At 37.9% G+C, this 25940-nt stretch overlaps 1 protein-coding gene across 12 annotated transcripts in view; it reads right to left on the bottom strand.

The window, feature by feature from the left end:
- SOX6 (SRY-box transcription factor 6) overlaps positions 1-25940 on the bottom strand; it is a 383784-nt gene that overhangs the window by 259930 nt on the left and 97914 nt on the right. Inside the window, exon 1 of one of the 12 annotated variants that reach the window (XM_035328711.1) lies at positions 6352-6696. The exons of the other annotated variants lie outside the window; for them this stretch is intronic. The gene's annotated coding sequence lies outside the window, so the exon portion shown is untranslated. Of the gene's footprint in view, positions 1-6351; positions 6697-25940 lie in introns of those variants that run through there. 12 annotated transcript variants of the gene reach the window in all.

Genomic DNA, 25940 nt, shown 5'->3' with positions numbered 1-25940 from the left:
TCTTGCATACACAAATATATATAAATAATGGACAAAACAGACTTGTATGCAGGTACATAATATGTGTTTCTGTGTATGCTTACATATAGACATATATAAATACATAGACAAAAATGTCAACGTCATACATACATAACGTAGAAGGAATTCACTAAGGTAATTGTTAGTAAGGAGGACTACAATAAATAACTGCCAGAGTAGTCATCGTTCAACTGCATTATGTGCATCACATTGCAGGACCAAAGTCTTTGCTACAAATTTTCTACTACATTGATAACCTCCTAGTCTACATCTAAAAATCCCAGTTCAGGTTTAAAAAGCTAGACATTTTTAAAATAACAATAAATATTTTTTCTTTCAATTGCTTACTATGTGGTTCAGTCTCTTTAGACTCATCTGGCATCAGTCAATCCATTTTGTATGGTTTTAATAATTTATGAAGATGTATTCAGATACACGGGCACATTTTTTAAACTAAAACAGTTGCTGCACTGCTGGAGGTGCAGAAGTAAAATCAGAACATCACCACTGATGAATTAAAATTCAACTACGAATTAGCTGTGCTTCACCGATGCAGATGAAGTAAATCTTTCTTCCTATATATGCCTCTATGCTGTTGAAAGTGTGCAGGCAATCTTGTTTCCAAGTCTTCTATTATCACTTACCAACTAAGGCATGTTGATCGTACCTTTAAAGGCTAGTGGAGTGACGGTGTGAAAAACCATTCAGAAAAAGGCTCAATTATTTATTTGCTGGTACCAATTTACCTTTCTAATTTTTCCCTGAAAATATCGTTTTTAGGAAAATGAATAAATGACATTTCTCACACAATACCGAAGTCGTTATTGATACTAGGAGAAGTAGTCACTTTTTACTCTTTCCACTCACACACTACAGGCAGCTAGTAGCAGAAGACAGAGGACAGACTGTCTGGATTTGACATTTAACTCATGTCACAGCTAAAGGATGCAGGAGCAAATAATCCTAATGAAGTCCATACACTATATCGATATAGCTCAAACCAGAACCTAATCCTCCCCAGAACAAAAACTGCTATTCCTGATTGCTTTAGCGGACTGACATCAATTCCAAATCTTTGCTCCTTCTTTGATATAGGAGATCTAGGCAGGTGTGCACTCGACTCCTGGTTCTGAATCCTGACAAGCAAGGAAGGCTTATTATTCTCTTATGTAAGTTCAGAAGAAATGTAGCCGCTCCCTTCTTACTAAGAATATAAAACAAAACAGTCTTTCTCTCCTGCAGTGTTTGGCCTTTACATTAAACAATGCTGTAGATTAGTAATCAGGTTTACCAGACAGTTGTCATGGGGTCAGCAGCAGCAGCAGCTTTTTTTTTTTTTTTTTTCCTCAAAAATGTGCACCTAATGTGATGATAGCATTAAACAGACTGTAACTGATGGGAGAAGTGGAGAGAAGAAAGAATAATCAACAGCATACTGAAAATATCTCTCCAAGAAAAAGCAGTCTTTTGAAAAATCACAGACAAGAAAGATTCAGTGTAAGCACTAGTAGACCATATATGTTACCTCTATAAATGCTAAAAGCTTACCACAGTAAAGGAAGAACGAAGATAGATGTGATTTAGCTCATGTTTTTCATGCAAAAATTGGGAAGTATGCTTATATATATGCTTGTTGGTTTTTTTTTCTCCCAAGTTTGTTCTACTTTCCTATTAAGTCTAAATTAAACAGTGTTAGGATGAAAAGTCTGTTTTGAAAAAACTGAACATAAATAGTTAGGATTTGCCTGAGGTAATTCTCACTAAGGTTTAAAACAGCTGATTCTCCCACCATAAAATGGTAAGGAACTTGCACACGCGCATAAACTACCAGGTATCAGACAGACTGGGGTATACAGTCCGCACTAGCCACCCCGTCAAGAAGCAGAGAGGCCACAAGGAGAATCTTCTCGTCTGCTGAGGTCCCAGAGATGCAGCAACATGTGTGTATTATAGCGGCTGTTGAAGTGCCCAACTTGGGCCTCCTCCCAAGGCAACGGAGGTTGGTCGGCTTGAGCAATTTAATCAGAAGCCCTGAGAAACCTCCGCTCTGTTGGGAGCAGCACTGCTTGCCTCCTGCACTGAACACCTGCAAAGCCCAGCCTCATCAGCCTGGTTAACAGAACAGAGGGGTCTGTGGGACAACAGTCAATCCCCCATCCTTTGTCTCTCAGAAACTTGGGTGAACACAGTTAGAGAAAGTTTATTTTATTAAAAAAAAAAAAAGTCTAAAAGCTCTAGAATAATTAGTAACTAGTAATTATATGAATACTGATTTTACTATCTTTAGTTAGAAGAATGGAAGAAATACCAACAGAGTCCCCGCTAGTATCTATGAAAACACAGCTAAGCCTGTGTAGTAAAACAGCGAGGGGATTACATTTTACACTTCTAGGGATCCTAGGTGCTATCATCCACTGCTACCACAGAACTGTATTCAGACAGTGAAAAATGTCACGTTTGATTGCTCCAGGATTTAGCAGCTGAAAATAAAACAATGTGCCTTGAAGAAATTCACTCTGTTTCATGAGCAAGTCTTCTAAAAAAACTATTGAAATATGATGGATATAATAAAGAACATAAGCAATTCCTACTTCTAATGAGGAAAAAAGGAACCAAAAAATGTTTTTCTCTAACTGTGTATGATTCAATTAACTCTTCACACTCTTCTCTCTTTGCAGCTGTTTGAAATACTATTTTGCATAAGACGTTAAAAATGCTAGTCCCAAAGGCAAAATGAAATCTTAAAGGACTTCTGTCTATGTTATCTGAGATGGATCAAGTGATGATAGACACCTACAAACCTAAGTGGCATTTTCAAAAAGCATTGAGCACTTAGCAGCTTGTGCAGAAACCAAAGCCCACAATACACTAGGCTTAGTGACCTGCTTTATTCAGTTATTTAGATTAGGCAGGTTTCATTATTTTTCAGTTCTAACATGTTACAATTTTTCTTGTTCTAGAAGGAGAGTTCTCAGGCTTCTATATTCTCCATTTAATCTCTGGTCAAGGTGGTAGATACCTACATGCAAAGTCACAAGATTGCCCTGAATTTACCCTTTTTTTCAAGATGCAACCTGGCAATTTTGCATCTGACCGCGCCAAGCTGATGATGCTCTGCAAGGACCCTGCAGAAGCCAGAGTTGTTCATGAGCTCCTCTGGTAATGTAACAGCCTGAAGCGTGGCTAAGCACCAGCTGCACCATATTTATCTACTTGTTTATGAAAGAGTTTCCCCCTCATTGTGTGGATAACTGACCTTAGCCATAGCTAATAAGACATGAGCTTCCTTGAACTACGCAGCTTTACACTGAATCTTATAAAATACTTCAGTGTTATCCATATAGCCTCACTGAGCTCCTAATGAACTGAAACACATTCTCTCTCCAGCACTGTCATCACAGGCAAGGTGTGGTCCAAGAAACAAAAAACACTGACCCAACCTTTGCTTCGGCCATCTGTTTCTGTAGACAAGCTTCTCGTTACTACCAGGCTTTTATGAAGTAGAGAATGAAACGACGTGGAGATATTTATGCTCCACCCCACCCATCACGTCATCTTACTGTCCTACCATGCAGTGACAAGAACAGTTTGCTTTCTGCAGGTAAACCGCTTCAGCGGCTGCCCCTAAATTTCAGCTGTGTTTCCAGATGCACAGCTGGCTAGTCAAAGACCTCTGGAACTTACTCGGGGAATCCACCACTTCTCAGCCTCAAGCCTTTGGACACACTGGGGAGCTACACAGTCTGCATTGAAGAGAACGCAGCAACCTTACTTAACGTGAAAACTCTGCTCAAACTAGTTCTGCTAAATCAGATGATGTTCTTATCAATCAATTCCAGATGTTTCAGACTTTTTTTTTTTTTTAATAGACAACCGAGAAGCTGGAACTGGCACAAAAGCAAGGGTCCTATCAGCCATAGAGCCCTGCAGAACTGGCTGCGGGGACTTTTCTCACAGGTTATGATATATGATACTGTTGGGTTTGAAATGAGTCACAGGGATGGACACAAAAAGACAGCTTCTGCTCTTTTGTTTCCTTTTTATATTTAACAATATTACTTTTATCATAGTTACTATAAAGCATAATTAAATGACAATTTACACTGGCTTACAGCTGAAGAAGTTTTTCAAGACTTTCTCTTTAGTTGTGGGTTATATTTGGTGATTTAGGATTCTGCCAATGAACCAAAACTTAGAATAGATTTTAAAATGATTATTAAAGTCTGTCAGTTGAACCAATACAGCATGTCAGCTCAGGTGTCAGCCACATTTACGTACAAAATACAATAAATGCTGAAATACTTCTTCAAAATCCAACCAATTTGTCTACTTTGTGGGCTAACACACACATAAGTAATACAATCACCTTTACTCAGTCCAAGTAAGCACACAGCAAGTTTCATTTTGTTTTTGTTTTTTCTCCAACAGAACTACACTGGTTGTTCCTGATGAAATTCCAAGCAGAGCATTCCAAAGATTCACTCGTGCAGGAAAACATTTGAGCTTAACTCAGTTGCCAGCTCTTTCCTAATTTTACTATTCACTTTCTCATTCTGAAGCGAGCATTCTTCTCCAGTACTAGTTAAAAGAGCCTCTCTAATTTAACTTTAATTTTTGCCTGCAACATCTGGGAAACTTCGTTTCTCTAATCAGTTTCTTACTTTCCTCCACTAATTACAATCTTGTTTTTTCACGTATATCATTTCCTGTGCGATAATTTTGCATCATTGGTTTTCTTGCTCTTTATACATTTCCTAGACCCTAGTGTTCAAATTAAGGCAAAGCAGCTTATTTATGATGTCCACCTTCTCCTAAATAAAATAAAATAAATACTAGGATAAAATGTGCCACGATAACCTATTTGCTTCCCTAGACCTGAATGTTTAGCATAGCTTCCAAAAGGCCAGTATTTGTTGCCCTGGAAGAACCATCCGCAGCAGATTCTGGGATTTCAGTTTACTCAAACATGACGAGTCACTCTTCAGAAGAACCAGGCACCTGCTGCCTGTTCTTGAGCAGGACAACGTCACAACATCATATGCAAACCTGCAAGGCCTGGCAGACCAACACCACTTCCCTTTTCACTTTCCTCACTGCCTGTTCTTCCCTTCTTTCCCTTTCTCCTTTGCCCTAGGCCGTATCTCAATCCATTCTCAAAATCAAAAGGTTTCTTCCCTTCTGTATAACTCACGAAAGGTTGCCATATAGAACTAAATTGCTACAGGGGCTCAGCCTTCAGATTTGGGCTGCTTTGCTTTTAATCTGCCTTTTGATTCTTGCCTTATCACAACCCCCTACCAGGTAGCTTTCAGGCTGTTTCATAGGCATCAGCTAAAATCTAGAGATGGTAAACTTTTTCACCATGACAGATACTGTAGTAACACTATAAGCATATTTAATGCCATTCTACAAGCAAATCAGATTATTTTTAATGCTACTAATTTAAGTAACAGCACACAATTTAGGAAAAAAATGAAACCCTGTAAACACACTAAGTTCTACAGTATTGAACCACGATTATTTAAAACATTTTACACATCTCATATAATAGGCTAAACAGTGAAGACTGTTGAAAAAAAATACACGTTCACCGTAACTTTGGTTTAATAAAATTGGCACAAATATAACAGGCAAATTTCTGAGTTTTCTCAAGACAGAGGTACGAGTCTTTAGTAAAATTAGTAAAATTATAAGAAGATTATGTCCAGTTGATCTAATGGTTTGGTTTTCATTTCTCTGTATAAACACAGCAGGATGTTTACCAAACATCCATTTCCTTCTAACTCCAGATCATAGATTTTTAAACCGCACCAGAAAAAAAAAAAAAAGAAAAAAAAAGTTGTTTTTTTAAATGAACACGAAAGTGTTCACGATATTTCAAAAACAAACTTTAATATATCATTCATATCATGTGAACACTGAACTATAATAACCCTGTAAATGAAAAAGCTCTGTAACAAAAATTTCCATAAACTTCCACAATATGTTCAAGCATGACTAAAGAAAAAATACATAATATATAGCTTGCTGTTGCAAAGGACTCTGCAGGTTTTGCGATCAGGTCTCATACTTAACCACACACCGGTGAAGAATTGTTAAGATATTTCACAGTTAAATACACTGCTTAGCTAACAAATATTTCCTCTTACCGATGTTAAAGCACAATTTTAATTTCTTCCATTCATTTGAGGAAACTGAGGATCAACATATGCCGTTTCATCTGCTGACAGTTCAAGTAAATCAACAAAGATTCTTTTTAAAACTGAACTCTCCTTCGATGAAAAACAAAAGGAAAAAAACAATATTTCTTTGAGAAGATGTCTAGCTTACCTGGCTTTGCCATTCCACACCGACAGCCCGAACAATATTATCAGCTCTTCAGGTACTAATTCTTGCTAACTGGAAGGATATTTTCTCTCTTGCTGGATTAATAATCAACTTTCCTGATAGTTCATTTGTAATTCTCTGCTGGTTAACCCTTTGTATGGCTCCCATTTTGAACTCAGCAGACTACACTGTGCAGTTCATTTTAATATGAAAGTAACAAAATATTCCATAGCACACACAAAACAACTTAGTAAAGATATAAAGAGAAAGTTTAAGAATAGATTATTCAAAATAATAATAATAAAAAAATTATTTCTTAAAATAAGACTTTATTTTTCTTAGAGACTCTACTTACTAAACCTAGGAGCCCAGTAAACCAAAGCATCAACAAACTGAAAGCTGGGAAGTCCAGCGGCTCGGAAGGCAGCATGCTCCCATACAGCTACTGCTCAAACTCGCCTCTTCAGCGTACGTGTAAATATGGCACATGCCTGCTGAACTCCGAAAATAACATCTTTTATTATTGAATACCGTGCTGAGAAATTACCACAGTTATCAGCTTGTGCAAGGCCGTCCATCTGTGTTGTCAGAAAGCAAGAGCAAGAGTGGCCAGGAGTAAAAATGAGATAAGAGAGGCCCAGAATAGCTAAAAAGGGGAGTTCAAATAAGGTCAGAACAGTTTAAGACAGGATACTTAGTAATCATATGTAATTTTGTTTTTCCAAAGGACTGAATTCCATACATTTTATCAGTTTCATAAGAATTCAATATATTTTGGTATCTCTGTAGTGAAGTAGAAAGACGATAAAACAAACCAAACAAAGGGTGTTAGAGGTCTAGAACAGGAAGGTGAAACAATCTGGAAGTCTGAACCTAAAGAAACTAGATACAGGATGGACCTTGGGATGTGCTTTGGTTGGGGACAGAGGGAAGAGAAAAATAAACTTGTTGCATGGCTGACATGCATCATGCTGCAAAAACAGAAATCATACAAAAAGCCTTGCTTTTCTTTTTTTGTTGTTTTTCCTGGAAAACTATTACTTGGGGCTTTTGGATGCCCTAGGGAAAATATAAGAGACAAGAGTTTGATCTACTAACAGAATCGCTTTCCTCATAAATTTTGCTATAGTTGTTTTAGTAAATAATACTGCAGTATTTTTATTTTTTCCCTTAGACAAAGGGACAGAATTGCCTAAAGTTATTGCACAGCACAGAACAGACTTTAGCTATTTCGCTTTTTGTAAGAGAAGTCCTATAACAAATCTATTTTTACACAACTGTAGGTCTCTGCTCTCTCTACCGCTCTCTTTACTGTAAGAACTAATACAGTTTGCTGTAAACTTTCTCTGATGTGTGCTTTAGAATTTATGATAAAATGCTATAAAGTGTTGAAGCAAATTTATTTCATATTTATAGTTAATTTTATTCTGTGTGTGTTTGAAGGAAAACCTTTTAAGAACACCAATAATGCGAGAAAGCTACAACAACTAAATTTATTGTTAAGTATCGCATCAGTGGTACTCCTGGGGGCTCCTCTTCATGGGAAGAAAGCTTAAACAACATTTTCTAACACGTTGGATTGCTTCCCAGAGATGTGATGGCCTACAGAGGCTGTACTGAACAAAGCAGGCTGGAATAGTAAGTCAGTAAACAGCCCTTTTCAGAGGATGGTCACAAATAAGTGCAACTTTGTTTAATAAAAGCAAATTATAGTTATCTTTTGTTCTTCAGAAAGGGCATTATCTTCCTCTCCTATTTCACCTGACTAAGCTGGTGGTATCTCTTCCATCACCTGACTTCGTGGCTGGCTGGAAATAATGGGACGGAACAATCCTCCATTGTTCCAAGAGACAATGACCTTTCATGTCCTTGAAGCTTGCCATGACCTTTCATCTCCCCTAGCCTCCAATGGTCTCTCCTAACAACTAAAACTAGACTCAGGCTGAATTCCAGATTGTCATAAAAAGCCCTGTCCTTTCGAAACAAAACCAATTTTTACACCAAGGTGGAGGAGAAACACAGGTCCATTGTTCCCGCACAGATGGAAGTTAGAGTTACTAAGGCAACAGCTCTAATCCCCCTTTTTACCACCTTTTTCACATCACTGGCCTATCAAGTGTGCTACCTTTTAACTCATAAGCTCAAAAGCTGGTAGTCTAACTGACTGCCCTAATTAGCTACGATTTTCACAGTACAGACAACATGATGAGCTAATCGAAATTTGCAAAATAATGACGTACCTCCAGCAAATATTCCTCCTCCTGAGGCCCAGTCTTAGAATAACAATAATGAGACCATTATTAGAGGAGGGCATTAAAATGCTGCACTGCTGCTAAACAGAGAACTTAATTGTTCTGGTCTTGTCCATTGAATCAACAACCTATTGTTGTGGACTTGAAAAATAAAGGACTGGAGAATGGGTGCCATAATGATTAGTCTGTGCTGCCATACCAGCACTCTGTAGAATTGTTTTCCTTTTGAAACTCTTGATGGACTAGTAGTTTTGTTTAAAAGTAATATAAAAGGCAATTGTCTGGATAAAAAGTCCTATTTATTGAAATCTTTAGAAGCAGTTGCATGGATTTGTTCATGACCCCCAGGACAAAAACATAGGGACCATAATAATGCTATTTGTAGAGACCACTGCTTGCAGTGACACGAGATAACACTGTCCTGTCTAGCTACTGTAAAAGGAAGGAAGGCATTTCCTTTGCAGACAGAAATAATGACAGAAGGTCAAATAGTGGACAGATCCAATTCATCTCTAAAAAGGAAGAGGTTTTATTAAAAAAAAAAAAAAAAAAAAAAGAAAGACCAAATTTGGTCACAACTTAGAATCTGGGGTCTAGATCAAACTGATAAAGGTATGCCTAAGTCAGCCACAACACAGGACTTTTTTGTTTGCTTAATGGCTTAGATATTAAGAATGACTGACCTTGTTTTTTCTTTGCATGATCTATGGAATAATATCGTAAACTTTGTCATTGGGAAAACTGAATAATATACCTTGAGATGAAGTAACTCAACTGATGTACATTGCAATTTACTTTTAGCTTTGGACAACCTTTATTTAAAATTGGGGCTGAGAAGAAAAGATATGTAAAAACTTTTGACTGTCTTTTTTTTTTTCTTCTTCCTATTTTTATTGAAATGTATGGTTTGTCACAAATTGTTTAAGATAAACATGATCTTAAGGGAAAAATAATCCTGCAAATCAAAAATCATAATTTTATAACATCAAATCATTATTAAGCAACGCTACATAAGCAGTAACATATTTACATTTTGGGACAGAAAGTGAAATTGTGTTTTGTTTTTTCTTCCCCTATTTTTTTTTTTTATAAGTTAGCTCTCAATGAACCCTCCTACATAAAGATTGCTCAGAAATAAGTTATGACTCTAGGTTAATATGAACAACCAGAAACAAGTGAATTAGGGCTTGAAAGAATACCCACAGGAACTGTTATTTAATTCAGTGAGAAAAAGTTTAGAATTTATTTTTTTCTTATTCTTATCAACATATTGTAAATCAAAATAAGAATAAAAATAAAAAGGGAAGAAAAAAACAAAGGGAGAAAACAAAGTTAAAGGTTAACCCACAAGGCATTTTCAGCAGTCCTTAGAACTGCTCGTGTAACGAAGAGTTGTCTTGCATGCACTCACAGAACACATTTTCTTTAAACTCAGGGTCCTTTCTTTTGTAAATTGAAAAATGTCTAATATAAAGAAGTATTAAATTGTAAATAAGACCTCTTGCTTCATTCAATCCATGCTTTGCTTCATTTATCTTCATCTTGTTAGGCTAAATTAATTAACAATCTCTGTGTTGCACACTTTCTCTTTTCATTACATCAAATAATGGCCTGGATATGGGAGAAAACCCTCACCACAGGGATCTTGAAATACTACCTTGAGGAAGAGTCTGATACATATGTATTGCTTTAGCAATATTAACTAGCTAGATGTTACAACATTTATTAAATGGATTCCTTGTTGCTTTACAATAAGGATTCTGATTTTGTGAGAAGTAAAAACATTTTTAAAAACTCAGAGGCTTGCAATAGATCATGCTACAATTTGGGAGCCACAAGTCACTAAGAAAAAAAAGTACACAAATTCATAAATAGTTTTACTCAGTGCTTTCTTTAAGGTAAAAACCTGCACTTGACTACAATTTCTGGCCAACTGTGTATACAGTCTCAAATATATTAAAGTGTCAAATTACTCAACCCATGTTGCTGTGCCATTTGTCTGCAAATGCTTGGTACGTAATTAATCGGATGGCTGGAATAGTTTCATTCCTAAATCTGGGTATTTTAATACTGTAATGGGGAGCAACGTGCTAAACTATTAGGCAAGTTTTCTTCCTTTAACCTACATTATAGCATCTGGAGCAAAAGGACAAAACAGTAAAGCCTTTTTTAATCTCACCCTGATCAAACAGCCCTCTTTCTCCAATCACAGCTTTGTGCGTGATATCTTTCTGCTAGTGTTTCTTATTTAATTAAAACAGACACTGACAGAAGGACATGGATTAGGACTGTAATGATGCATTTACTTAGATTAATCGGAGGCTCCTTTTGGAGTAATGGCTTAAACAAAGAACAAAAGGAAATTGTTATGAAACAGCCTTTTATCCCACGCTAAGGTCACATTATGAGGTTTTCAATTTTGTCAGCTTCTGTTATATTGGGCCTTGCTGCTGGAACACGAGAAGTGCTTCTCTCTCCTCCCCCAAGCCAAGCCAGTTATTATAATACAGCCATTAATGCTGCAAATTAAAATGTCTGATTTTAAAACAGGTTGCTTAGCTTTCAAAGCCCTCTAATTAGCATGTTGTGCATTGTTGTGAAGGAAAGAAACCTAAAATGCTAATGACCTGCTGCCAGGTGACCACACTGCTGTGCAAAATAATACAGACCCTTTCAAGTAGTAGTAGTAATAATAGTAATAATGCCCAGCTCTTATGAATTACCCAACTCCAGGTCTGCTCTGCACCACATGGGCTTAAAGAAACAAGTACACATCCAGCCAAAGATCAGAGTTCAGCAGTCAGCACAAGAGATTGTTGTATGTTAACTGGACAGAAGTCTGTGCCCATTCAGGCACCATAAAGGAGGAGAAAAACATCTGAAACCGCCAAGGGCCAGGTGATACTTGGACCAGGCGCAGAGAGAGCACGGAATGGAAAATTCTTACACTCTCAGACAGAAATGACAGATGCATTTCTGGAAAACTCAAGAAGCCAGACCCAACCTGCTGCTCTTGTGCTTTGTTTTCAAAAGGCAATAATGCATTAAAAAACAAACACAAAAAGAACAACAAAAAGATACAGTTCCATCCCTTCCCAGTTTGCTATTTATTGTAAGAATTTATTGGACAAAAAATCAAGCTAGAACTGCAAAATATCAAATGTTTTCTGCAAGCCTTGAGATATTTTCTCTAAAATATGTTACAGGAGAATGTCTGACAATACAACCTGAGAGTAGGAAGAAGCCTCATAGTGCTGATTACTATTTTTTTTGAATACTTGCGTTTTAGCAAACTTACACATTTCACACTAAATTTTAAAGAAAAGACCTCTCATCACGCAGTGACAAAACGTGTCGTGACTTCCTTCATGAAATCGTAGCTGCCAAAATATTTATTTGGTTTTCTGCACTACATAAGCTGCGCCCAGAACCAACCTTTCTCCAGTCACAGAGGCCACATCTCTGGCAAGCTGAAATGTCACACAGAACCTAGAGACACAAAACACGATACCAGCAATGAAGCCAAACCTTGCTGACAGTGCCAATACTGGGTCCAAACAGCAGCAGCTGCTGTCCGGCACCACGGACAATAACTTCCTGAAAAGCCCTGAATGATTAGCTGGGCAGCCAGGATTAACCCCACTTGACCTGCTTTTTGTTTGGTTGGCGTTGGCTTCTTTTTTTTTTTTTTTTAAACCAACAGTTGTTTTTGTTTTAAAAATATATATATATAAAAAAATAATAAAAAAAAAAGCTTTCTCTGTGTAACTCGCCGACATTGCTATAAGGATCCTGGTCCAACAGCTCCAAACATACCAGCACAGCCTGACAGCGTTCTTCTGAGGTCGCTGTAGTAGGAAGTTGGATAAGATGTCGAGAAGCTGAGCTGGCCTTGACGCCTGTTCATTCGCAGAAGTCTCCCACCTTTCAAGTGATCCCTAATGGACCAGCAAGAGACAAAAATGGCTGTAGAAGGGATTTCCAGTCATTTTTATCCCTTATTACATTCTTAAAAGCCCATCAGTCCAGAAGCAAGGTACTGTGCGATTTCAAATTCCAATGGCCACAAAAGCAGTGCACAAAAGGAAGCACGGTTCAGTTCTTCTCCAGATAAATCACAAAACAGCCAGGTTAGCAAATAAAATAAATATAGATGACCATGGGTATGGTTTCAGCTCAAACCCATGCATCAACACAGTGTTGCTATTCTCTATTTTACACAGTACAGGCCAGCTTCTACCACTTCTTTGCCACTACACTCCCTCAGAATATAGTCCCAGTCCTGGGGGTGGGGGGGTGAAAACTTGCCCTTGAAAATATTAACACAATAACATCTAAGTCACTGAAACGACCTACATCAAAAAGGAAAATACACTTAAGTGCAAAAATAGTAATTTCAGCTGAGTTACCACTCAAACACTTCAGCTGTTTAAAAGTGGCAAAGGAATTCTGGTAAACAAAATGTTAATAAAATTAACTACGTGGTGGTACTCTACCAGTTTGAAAATATGCTGAACTTCACAACAGTGTTCTACAACCCAGAGATATCACTCTCATTAGCCACTGCCACTCTTTATTTAAATTTAACTGCCAGTCTGCCAACATAACCAAATCTTGAGATAAGCGAACCTGGTTCCACAGACGCATGCATCATCCACTAGTGTTCCTTGGCTGCCTCTTAGTTGTTATTTTTTCTTGACTAAAACCACCTCTGCGACAGAAAACACACTGCTAAGTTTATTTAGAAAACAAATGCAGTAGCATCTAAGGAAAAACAGACTTTGTGCGAAGTGATAGGAGGCTCCATCCTTTAAAACTCACAGCCAGGAAATTCCCTTTATTTTCATTTGTGGCTGTAAACATACTGTGTTTGTAGAATTCATCATAACAAAGTATTCTAAAGGCATCTTGTGACAGCTACCATATTGATATTCACCATGCAAATCCACCGTTCCCCAAAAGTTCTGTTTGTTCCTTAAAATGTACGACATATGCTAGGGCTCTTTTAGCGAACGAGTAATAAAATCCGCATTAGTATCCTACACAGAACATGAATTCATGCTTTAAGATCAGAGCTGCTTAGATAGCAAATTATCTGCATCATTTCACATTTACCAGCTAGAGAGCTGTCCAGGTACAGCCCGTGTACAGGCAGCATTAGAACAATCAGCACCTACTCAAATGCAGCACTTTGCATTCTGTGGCTTTTGCTGAATACCCACACAGAACATAGAAATACGTGTCAAAGAACAGCAGTAATCCAGTAATCTGAGACTTCGGGGTAGGAGTCAGACAAGACTTGGGTTGGCAGAGCAGCTGCTAGTGGCATGGCACAGTGGAAATACTAGCAAAGCAGTAATCATGCCAGTGTGGTGCAGAATGAGACATTGATTGGGCTTTCATACATTAGGAGTTCAACTGGGCCCATCAGCGTACGTCTCAAAGTAACTCTAGTGCTCTGTTACGCTGATCCCAGGAACTCTGGAGGCCAATACAGAGCAAAAAAGACAATTTACTGTTTCACCTGTCTGAACATAGTTCTAGGGCACACAAGCAAAGGTCACAATATGCTCGGCACTGGCGGGAAGCAGAATAAAATGCATTTCTAGGGGAAAAAAAAATCAACTCATTGGGGTTTTGTGCATAACAATGTAAGTAGTTTTAACACAAAGAAGAAAAGGGAAAAGAGAAGTTGGATCATTCTAAAAACGCTTTTCATTCAAGTTGCCCAACAGATTAATCACTACACACATGTGTGTATAGACACACGTATAATAGAACCTATATAATATGGTACTACGTATATAATGGAACCCATATAACAGTCATATGATGAAACCTAATCTTGTTCTTCAAATTACCAGCTTGTACCCCCCATCACGAGCACCGACTATACAAAACAGCAATTTTCTCTATCATATACTGTGAAACAGGAGTGGCGCTCATCTCTAAGCACCAGTAACAGCTCTTTGGTTTGTCCCATTATGCGCAACCTCTCTCTGTTTTTTTTTTTTTTCCATGGACCCTTCTCTACAGGTTCTCTGCCTCCTATTCCACCTGGTCAGTGCCTAGTGGTATCACTGTATGCACAGCTTTGTGCATCTGTCAGATAAGAGAAAGCAGAGCTGACTGCTGCATTTGGGTCATACAAGGTAGCTTTTGTCAGCCCTACGAACTACAGCAGCAAGTAACTTACATATTTGATTTGAAGTCACTTATCAGATTACCATATTCACCACCAGCAATTCTTATTACAATTTAAATCTTACTGCAATCCTAGATATTCCATCTCATTCCAAAACTTCATTCCCATCTGGTTTCTGATATAATGTACAAAACAGCATACAATACCTTTTACATTTCTTCCTTGGTTTTGGAACCATTGCCACCATGGACATACCAATGAACTTTTGAACTAACACCCTAAACTCTCTTCACATTTGTAGTCCTTGTATTTTTGTGCCTGTTTTTTTTTTCAGTCATTAAAATAAACTAGACAAACACATCACACCAGCAGTCAGCTCCAACTCTTCTGGCTACTGCCGTTTAATTTCAAGACATGGTAGGGCCATTGTATGCCAAGCTGTTTTCTGCAAGAAAATACTGGTTTATGCAATACTGATTTTAAAGGGAGGGACAGAAATTAAGTGGATAAACTATTTCATATTATAAGGAATAGCAAAGTTACCCATACACTCGCATATGCAGATGATATACTCAATGAACATTTCAAAAAACATTGTTGCATGCTAGCACACCTAAGTAGCCTGCACAAATTATGAAAAACTATCCATATGCAAACTTGCCTTGAGTAGCAGTTCAGAAACACAGGCTACGCTTAAGGGGAAACCTGGCCAAATGTAACTGTTACCAGATTTAAGTTCAGTGGTGGACACAACCTGAGGTAGCCGATACAGGGAAAGGCACGTGCCTATATAACCATGTAGTTTCATAGTCACGTACAAAAGACAGCTCTGCGTCTCCTCAGAAGACAATTCACTAGGCACCTTGAAGCATTTAATATTTTAAGTAGCATTTAACAATTTTCCTACTAGTCAAAACCTCTCAATCAGTGTTGCCTAAGAAGGAGGCATACAGAACAATAAAGACTATTTTTGACTCTGTACCTGGCATGCCAATTAACTTTTTATGCCTTGGTTTACCCATGTGTAAAACAGGAGGAACAATACCGGTATAAATCACCTTTCTAAACTGCTTTAAGATTTGCTGATAAAATGAGGTATACGAGGGAAACTAAATTGCTTAGCAGTCTGAAATAGGTATCGCTGAAAAGAAGAAAAAAAAAAAAGGAACAGTTTTTTTTTTCTTTTCTTTTCTCCAGTGTTCAAGTTTTCAATACGCAGTCAACCTGTCCTAAAATTGCATTGTTTTATTATAACGTGGATCAGAACAGACAAATTAATCAGGTCAGGACAGTGAGTGCACTTTATTTACATGCTATATCCTGTCCGTATCTTTCCTAGGTTCAGACTGAAATCCAGCTCCAGCTGCAACAGCTTTCAGACTGCCAGATCTCTCTGGAGCTGTGCCACACAGTGTTTCAGACCTGGAAGGTGCTACAAGCGTGCGCTTCCGTTATGCTGCTTAGACCTGCAGACATCCCATGTATGCAGTCACTTGGGCAGTCAAATTATCAGGACTTGAAATGTTTCATTTCTAAACAGTGGAATTAGCACATATCATCTCTTAGAAGGGAATACGCTTAAATATGGTACAAAGACTCTTTTACAGTCCACTCTCAAAGAGTTCAGGTTAACAGATCTTGAAAATGTATCATTGTTGACATATACTAGTATTTTGGGGTATATCTAAACCTTTACAAAATTTCCACTGCTGTCACAGCCAGAAACTGTTTCATACTAAAGGAAACTGAAACAGTTTAGTAAGCAAAGTAATTCAATGTTTTTAAACATTCTTGTAATCATTTGGTGTTTCACCAAGCAGTAGGTCACATACACAGGGCACAAGATTGCTTAGTATGGTTATGAAGTTTTGCTGGCAATCACAGAGAACGAGCTGTACAATGTACCTGACCTTTGACATTTGAGAAAAATATGATTATTCCACATGGACTTTGAAAAGACGGGTTTTCCAATTTTGCGTCCATAGGTATGTTTACAATATATGCACATATACGTGCATATTATACACTTACATTTGAGCAAAATCATTAGGGTCTGTTCTCAGCCTTTTCTTCAAAGCCAAGTGGTTAGAGCAGATGGAAGCACGTAGCCATTTCTCAGCTCTGGTGTCGGAAAGAGGACACCGCAAGGCACAGCCCTAGCAGGTGCGTTAGGAAGCAGATGCCTCAGCACCAGAGGAGGGAGCAGCACTCAGGAGGAGAACGAGAGAGGCGACAGCCTGGGAGAGCTCAAGGACTCCCTACCAAACCCCAGGAACTTCCTGCTAACATCTGCGCTTGACAGGAAACGCTGGTGAACGGTTCCTTGCGATGGACTAGTACAGATTAGAAAAGGGTTGTGAGAAACTGAAGAGTTAAAAACCTAAGTTTATAGAGAAGTTTAAGATAATCACAGAGCAAGTGATTATCTTAAATCCTAGGCAGAGATTGTTTTGCTTTGTTTTTGCCCTCGAGCCTGCACCTTTTGTCATAATGAAACGCATACCCAGCCCTCACTTGGTAAAATATTTGTGTTGCCATGCAGTTAAACAAATGGTTTTTTCATTTTCTTTTAAAATCTCCTCCCACCCGCTTCCCTAAACAGTGGCCATCAGTCCAGTTGGACAGCGTGTGCAAGCTGCCCAGTTAAGTCTCCTCCTGCCCTCATTAAAAGGGTCCCTTTCTTATTTCATCAGACAGAACATGATAGGAGATGATAGGACTTTTAAAATACTGGAGGGAATCTGAAAGGAATTCTGATTCCACAATAGCCCCGCGTTCCACTATAACTCACAGCACATGACTGGCATTCGGCACGATGGCTTTAGCGCAGAAAGTGCAGAAGATCAAGGAGATTCTTATTTTTTCACATTCATGATTCCATTGTGTTCTTTTCCCTCTAATTTTCTTCCTCCTGATTCTTTGTATGAAATATGAAGAACTCACAAGTATGATTATCAAATTTATGGTGTATGCTCGCTACCTCTCGCATTCCAGTCTCGCAGTTGTTTGCCCTGCAGTCTGAAAGATTTGCATAGTGTTTAAATGGGAGAGATCTATACAAACTATAGTTAAAATATCATTACATTTATATGTTTTTCTATATGAACTAGTAAAAAAAAATTTTTTTATTCTACTGTAGGGCAACATTTTACTACAATTAAATGAAAAGGCTTAGCTCTGCTACTTCTTTGAAAAGAATCATGACCAAAAAGAGACAATTTTAGAAGCACAACTGGAAGATGATAAAGAAATTCTATTTCCATATGAGGTAATATCACAACTAAATACATCTTGGTGATATTTAAAATCTGAATGTCTTCCCTTCTGTAATTCTTTCAACTGTGTGCAGAATTTATGCAAGAGGTTTGAGAGAGAAAAGACTGAAGTGCTTGTCTTTAATCCCAAGGGTTTTTCCTGCTGTTGCGTAGGTTTTGCTGTTGTTTGTTTGTTTGTTTAAATCGTTATCTTTTCCCTTCCCACCACTGGTGACCATTGCTGCAGCACCACAGCTCCAGCTGTGAGCTTGAACACACAGCTCCCTGAAGCCGAAACAAGCGCTGCTGCTTTTCTGATTTAAGAAATCTGGATGGGGGGAGAAGCTTAAGCTTCCATTTCTTCTGAATCTCAGCGTCACCCCTTAACGGAGTACATGACACAGCAACCTAGACATTACGACAAATTACAAGAAAAGCTGCAGCCAATTAGGATTACAGAAGTTTATCTAATATTTTAGAAGCAATGCAATGTTTTATCACTTTGAGAGGAAAAACTCTGTAAACCATGCTTTACATTAAATATTTGATATAGAGTACACCTAATTTATATGTTTTTTATGTTACAGAGCCCAACATGAATTCTTATGCACCTGACGTTACTCTTCCAGGGAGAACCGTGTCCTAAGAGGAGAGGAACTCTCTCTTACAGGAAATCCAGCACACGTTACGCACAGACAGACGGAAGGACAGATGGAAAGAAGGAAGGAAGGAGGGTAAATATCAACAAGTAAAAGAACAGAAGATTACTTTAGCAGTTGTGCAACTGACACAGAAAAAGAATTTAAAAGGAAACTATTTTTCCTCCTCATGAAGTGCAGAGTACACCTTTTATTACAGTGAGCATTCACTTAATTTTCCAAGACCCAGCCTGAGACAACAGAAGCCGACTACAAGCTCTATAGCAGTCTAAAATTAGTATTAAAAAAAAAAGAAAGTCTTTTTATTCTCATAAAATTTGTACATTAAAACTGACATTTTAAAAGGTTACTTCTGTAGAGAAGAACTAGCAGCTATCAAAACCTAAAAACACCAATCAAACGTAAACGTGTTTCGAACTGAGCTGAGCTTAGCACAGACAGTGTGCTACACAGAGCGGAAGAAAGCCTTGAGAAAAACTTACAAATTATGCGAATCTTTAGCTTAGAGTACTATTGCATCAAAGCAGAAGTTTAGATATCTTATTGCTAACTGCCAGTCTGCATTACTCTATGTTGCAATCCATCTTAAGTGGATTTCCTACCACTTTGAACAAACTATCAATTCCGATTCAGCAGGTCTGCGATACAGCCAGAGTAAAGCTCCCTTTTAAACTTAGCCTGTTTTGGTTTTTTGCCTTACTGTAAAATACACTTTATTCCATATGGATTTGTATACACTTTAGGGTGAGGAAAATGCAACTACTCATTAGCACAAGTGTATTAAAATTACATTTACCCCAGTCTTTTCTATGTGAGCTTGTTTTATCTGTTCTCTTCAGCTGTAAGCAGAAGAGACAAGTTAGTCCAAGGACATAATGTCTTTCAGGCTCTATAGCACTTAGCAGGTTACAGGGCCTCCAAGGCCTAACAGATTTAACCAAGACTTTTCACACAATCAGGTAAAGAAAGCCAGGCCAGTCAGCAGATGTCCCATTCAGATAACAAAGAGAATATTTTAGTGACAACGTGAGAAAACAACAGTAAAAATGGTAAAAAACCCACTGAACCGTAGCTCTCTTTTTTTTTCTTTAGTAAGAACCATCAACTGGAGCTTGCCTGTGACATTCACTCCAGTCTTCAGCACAAAGAAAGTCAGTCAGAGAAGCTCTGTCATCAGAGAAGCAAATAAACTACAGTCAGGAACGACTACATCAGTGCTGGAAAATCTGCTATGTCTTAATTTCCTCTATGGACGTAGGATGAATTCACTGATGATCTGTTAAAACACCAGGCTTAGAGATGAAAGATTCCTGGTGTGTGTCATCATTACATTGATCTATAACAAAATATTGCTACACTTGTACCTTCAGTTTCACCTCCCCACAATGCCAGTATTTCATGTACTCAAGTCCAAGTTGGCAATATTAGAATTTGCAAAGAACTGGCTATTAGTGTCTGACATGGCTGCAGTCAGTTGCAAAGAGGTACGGTGTGAACAAAGCCAGTTTTGGCATTTGCTAAGGTCACTTCAGTTCCTCAAGTGGCTCTTCTCAGAGTCAATTACCTCAGCTAAATATTCTCAGCAAGCCATAATAATGATGGAGATAACCCATCTGAAGGAACCAATTTGGGGTGTGGTTTTGAATTTGAATCGGGGAAAAGATGACTACACACCCCATGCTCTTGCTCTTCTCTAGGGCCAAGTTTAAATAAAGAAGAATAGTTTTCAGTTATCTTGGACCGCATTTCAATGGCAAGGGAACTGTGAATGAAAGAAGTTTACAAAGAAGACTGTTAAACATTAAAGTATAGTATAATCACTGTATGAATTAGTCATAGCCAGTTTAGACACTGTCCAACCCACTTTCCAACCATCTGCAACAAATGTGCTCCATTAAAACAGAACCATATGGAAAACAAGCTAGCAATTAACACAGCTTCTATGCATACCTCTAATACAGCACAGATTTCAAACTTTGAGTGAAACTGACTGCTGAATTACTTCCATATTGCTGCTGTTTAGACCTTGGCAACACATATTTATCCTCACTCACTACAGTATGTCATCCCCAGATACTGCTATATCATCAAAATAAGCATGAAAAAACCACCCACAACTGAGCCACTCATTGTGGTTTATAGCCTCTGTTAATAAAATATTTGCAGATCAAAGTATAACAGACTTTTTCAAAGCTGCGTAATATGTTACTTACCAGTCAGTATCAAAACTAATAGCTAATGCAGGGCAAATCGATTAATTTAATTGCTAATTGGTAACGTCTTGTACTGCTAAACAAAACTGCTTCAGGACTGAGTAGCTTTCTGCTCTCCCAGATTACCTGAAGGGCTAGAGATGCAGCACTTAACACTGCTGTCGTTTCCCAATAAAAAGGGGACATACAGAAAACCTAGTTCCAAAATTCAGAGCCCTTCAAAATACTCATGGATAATAACATGTTGGTTATTTTGTCTTTAACATAAGGAAACTAGAGTACTTCATAATCGTATGTGTGCGCTAGATCCAGAAGATGAAGCTTCCTGTAAGCAAGAAGATACAACTATAACCAAAATATCTTGTTTCCTTATCCAAAGTAAAATGAGATGCTCAGTATATCCTGGGTGTTCTTTTCTATCCAGTCCAGAGCTCGTCAGCCTCTCTAATTCAACCTACGGGCGCTCGTGCTCTTACACTCAACTCTCAGCCCATGAGGTTTGATCAGGGTGGTGCAGCCTCACAGATTCACATAGGTTGGCAGGGACCTCTGGAGGTCATGGATTCCTACGTCCTGCTCAAGGCGACTCAGGTCACTCAGGGACTTGTTCTATCAAGTTCGGGATTTCTTCAAGGAAGACAAAATTGTAAAAGAAAATCTAAATATTGTACTGGGAAAGAGAAAAAAAAAAAGCATACCTCAATGATGAAAAATATTCTATGCATTTAAAATGACATTTCCAATGCCAATTTTGTTGCTTTAAGTCATGTAACAGTAAAATTGGGGGAATTTATACTTTTTTTTTTTTTTAATAACTGGTATTTAGTTAATTAAAAAAAGAACATCATAAAGCAAAATCATTCTATTTTACCCAAGCTCCTGTATTTCCTCTGTCAGCCAGCGGAAGAGGAAAAAAAGAATGAATATAAACATCACTTTGCTACAGACAACTGAATTTTCCAAAGTGGAGTTGTGGAAGAGGTTCATTCCATGATATATTACGTCAATGCCTACATAATTTCAAAAGCACTCAGGTTTTTGAGGCATCCTTTCATGACTCTAGATCATCCATGGGCCACACCGTTCCCAAAGACCAGCAATACAGCATGATACTAAAGATTTAGGGCAGAATTCCCCACATGAATTTAATTCTGTTCACACAGAAATCCCTCCCCCCCACTAAGCATAAAACAAGAAACTGGGGAAAAAAAAAAAAAAAAAAAAAAAAAAAAGCCCCGCATTTCTTCCTGGGTGCTTTTCACACCTTCAAAGGTTTCAATATTGACAATATTAGTAAAGCCCTATGGCAGTAATACACTGTCCAAGCTTAATACGCTGATGAAGTAATATAGCCATATGGCTGTGTGTTATCCTTAGAATTGGCAATTATAATACTTATATAGAAGACTGTATGATGTTTGTTTGGTAGTGGATTTTAAGTTACCAGCATTTCAAGTCACATAATTATAATCCAATTTTCATTTCTTCAGAAAAGGAAAGTTCTAGAAAGTGGTGTCCTGAAGAAGGCCTTGCACGTGACACACCACAGGCTTGTGCACATTGACAGAAGTAAATGAACATAAACGTGCCTCAGTTCAGAATTCAGGGTCTGGGGAGACATTATCAGCAATACTTGAATACCTAATACAAACAATAATTCATTTTATCTTAAAAATATGCCCCTAGCAGTGACAAAAGAGCTAAAGCAATCTTAAATGGGATTCTGATTAATGACATTTTGGTTTAATACAAAGAAGGTTCCAGTGACAGCCACATTAAAAACCAGTTTGCAAATATGACTTCCAATAAACCATATGCTTGTATCGCAAAGTGGCCTTCTGCCACTACATATATTTTCTACATTCGTTAGGTAAATGATATATTGGCCAAAAATATTCAGATGGTATTAGGACTGCAAAAAATGCCATGCTTTGGAATTAGCACCTAAACCTCCTGCATCCCCCATAAATTCTGACTAATTAAATTCCTACTATGTTATTCCTCCTGTTTTCTTCACAGCTGTTTTTTCTATTTTCACCTGTTTCGCTTCCTTTTTTGTTCAAGTAACAAAAAAAAAAGCTTAACCTTACTTGATTGACAGAAAGGAATAACAATATTTAATTAACATCACTTCATATGTGACAAATCTTAAAACTCTGCTCAGTCAATAAGGCTCTATGAAAGTATTCCCCCAACATTTTAAAAGCTTTTTAAGAAAGCTCAGAACACTGTGTTCTTAATTCAAAAGCACATGCCGAGTTAATTATGGTCTTATGCTTTGACCAAAAGTAGGATTTGTGGGATTTTCTTTTTCTTAAGTCAAAGGATTCAAAAGTAATTTATGAATGATACTGAAATAATGCACGAATTAGCTGCTAACACGCTGTTAGTTTCAAGTGTTAATTTTTTTTTTAATGTACTGGGAGGGTCAGCATTAAAGTCATGCTGACTTGAAACTCTATTTATAAAAAATAAAAAATAAAAAATCACGCTGTGTTACAGCCCTTCTACTTGCTTTTAGATTGTAGCTCTTGACCAGGTGACTTGTTTGTGAGATTTCAGCACGCTTTCTGGCAAAGGAAACCCAGACATTCCCACAGCTGAACAGATGCTGTACTGGTATCAGATATGTTCTCCCCAGTTACCGTTTCTTTATGTGCACGTGTTTAACTCAAGCTCCCATGTCTGTGTGGGCAGCAGTGCTGTAGGTGTATGCTGTTTGCATTCCCGTACCTTACTGGGTGCCTGGTTAGGCAACTGAATTTCACCGGGACCTTGTCAGCTCTAGCACATTTCTGGAGGGGTCACAAACAGTTCAGGGCACATGCCCAGGTGCATGTGAACGTAGTGAATGGCCACAATTGGCAATGTTTATCAAAAGTATCGCTATCAAGTTCTCATCTGGATTTTAAAGAGTGTCCAATTTCCTTTGGATTATTTATTTTAAATGCAATTTCAGGCTCTAACTCACGTGGGACCTGCACCACATCTCTCCCGTACGATAGCAGACAAGCGGAAAGGGTGCACAGGCTGATGCAGCAGCAGTTTAACGAAGGAAGAACAGGGACATTTTTCTCCCTGACCTTCCCCTTTCCTCTAGGATACGTTCTTCAACTCAGAGACAGCATGCTGAGCCTGGCAGGGGCCATGGAAGTCATGCTGCAAGGCCTTCCCCAGCGCCAGCCGAGAGCTCAACTGGTCCTAGTTTGGTTCAGGACTTTTTCCTTGAATTTCTTCTGCTATGCTAACAGTTTTCTTCAGTAACTTCTGTTTCTACCATTAACAATAATCACTAATAACCATAAGCATTAGTCCAATGCATTCTGAAAATCATTTCTGGGAGGATAATTTTAATGCCCTATAAAATTATTTCGGCAAGATGAAGTTCTCTAAGAAGAGGAGGAACCAGTTGTTCTCTTAAGAAGGTATGTGGAATATTCACATGCATAGGGTTTTGCCGTAAGATTACGAACCCTTGCCTAACACTTCTACATGCATTCTGCCTACTCTACATCTCTTGCCACACAAACTGAAGGAACTGCATGTGACTGTTTAGGTATTATTTGGTGGTTGAGAGGGACATGCTATTTTACGTCAATCAGCGCAAAACATGAAGTCACTTCTGCATTATCCATTCACCAAGTAAATACAGTATAAAACTAACGTATTTTACAGCTTCTATTTATACCCTATAATTTCATAGATTTTGAGAATATCTCCAGCATGTCTAATCATCAGTAAGGTCAGTGTTGCCAATGGCATGAATCTAATATCGAATTCTTTGCTAAAATAATGCAAAAACAAACAAGCAACAAAATCCATATCATTATACAGAATTAAGGAAAAGGCCACGTGCGTTCAGACTCACAGAAATCTAAGTGTGACAGTTAGACTCAGCAACCAAAAGGGAACACAGAAGCGGCATAAGTTTAGCACCAGGCGAGCTCAGGCCACTGAGTCTGCATGGGGAGAAGTGGCACTTGGTGACGGGAGGTTCCAGTGAGGGCAGCAGAAGTCAGGCTGACCTGCACAGGGGCCAAGGAGGGACCTCGAGCTCCCCATAGTGAAGACAGATGTTAGCCAGAGAAACATAGTAAGAAAGCAAGACCATCAACTTCTATACATTGCTGCAAGAGAAAGAGCAGATGAGACCCAGCAACATGTCCAGGAGCAAATAATCTTTCTACCTTCATCTGATTTTAACATTGTATAAAAAATACTTTTATATTAAAATGTGCAAAACATTAATATTTTTCCACAGAATAAAAAGCCAGTATGACTTTAAATATGACTTCTGATTTTTCAAAATCTAGAATGACTTGAGTGATATGGACAATGATAGTTTCTTTAAGAAAAAAAAAATCTAATTACTGTCTAAAAAGCCAAACTGTTTTCTATTTAATTTCTTCTGCATTTTAGTTTCATTATTTGCAATATCTGCCAATGCAATGTAGGGGTGAGTTTAGCTCAGATTTTTCTAGGAGCTGATTTAGCTCAGACTTTTGTAAGAGTGGATTTAGAATTGGTAACTGTATTCCATTTTTTTTTGTCCAATTTTGTTTTTAAATCCCTTATTTTAATGTTTTAGATCCTCTTAAGAAATGAACCAAATAGATTACAAGTACAGCATAGACTTATACAATACAGGAGAAATAACAAAATTTAAGAATGAAAAGAAAAAATAAAAGAAGGAATTAGAATATACTTATCACGTCTTAGAATATATCAGTTTTAATTCTGACATCCCTGTACTAGTGTTCCTAAAAATGTATACAAAGCATATTTATAAACTTATATCATCAAAAGCATTAATCACTAAGAGAATATCAGCAGACCTTTGAGCAATTTTTCCTCAAGTATCTAGAAGAGAGAGACTGTCAGTAGTCCTAAAATATCTGTGATGGTGACCCCCCTCTTCTTTCACTCAATTATCTCAGTCTCATGCTTGAATAGATGAAGGAGAAAAAGGCTTATTGGTTATTCAGTCAGTGATGTGTCTTGGATAAACAGAAAAAAGGTTTGCCACAGAAAATATCTACAATGAACTCAAGATAATTAGGGGGGGGGGG

This window comes from Oxyura jamaicensis, chromosome 5 (assembly GCF_011077185.1).
Source record: "Oxyura jamaicensis isolate SHBP4307 breed ruddy duck chromosome 5, BPBGC_Ojam_1.0, whole genome shotgun sequence".
NCBI classification, from domain to species: Eukaryota; Metazoa; Chordata; class Aves; order Anseriformes; family Anatidae; genus Oxyura; species Oxyura jamaicensis.
The sequence above is the reverse complement of the archived record's forward strand: the minus strand, read 5'-3'. Positions and strand labels throughout refer to the sequence as shown.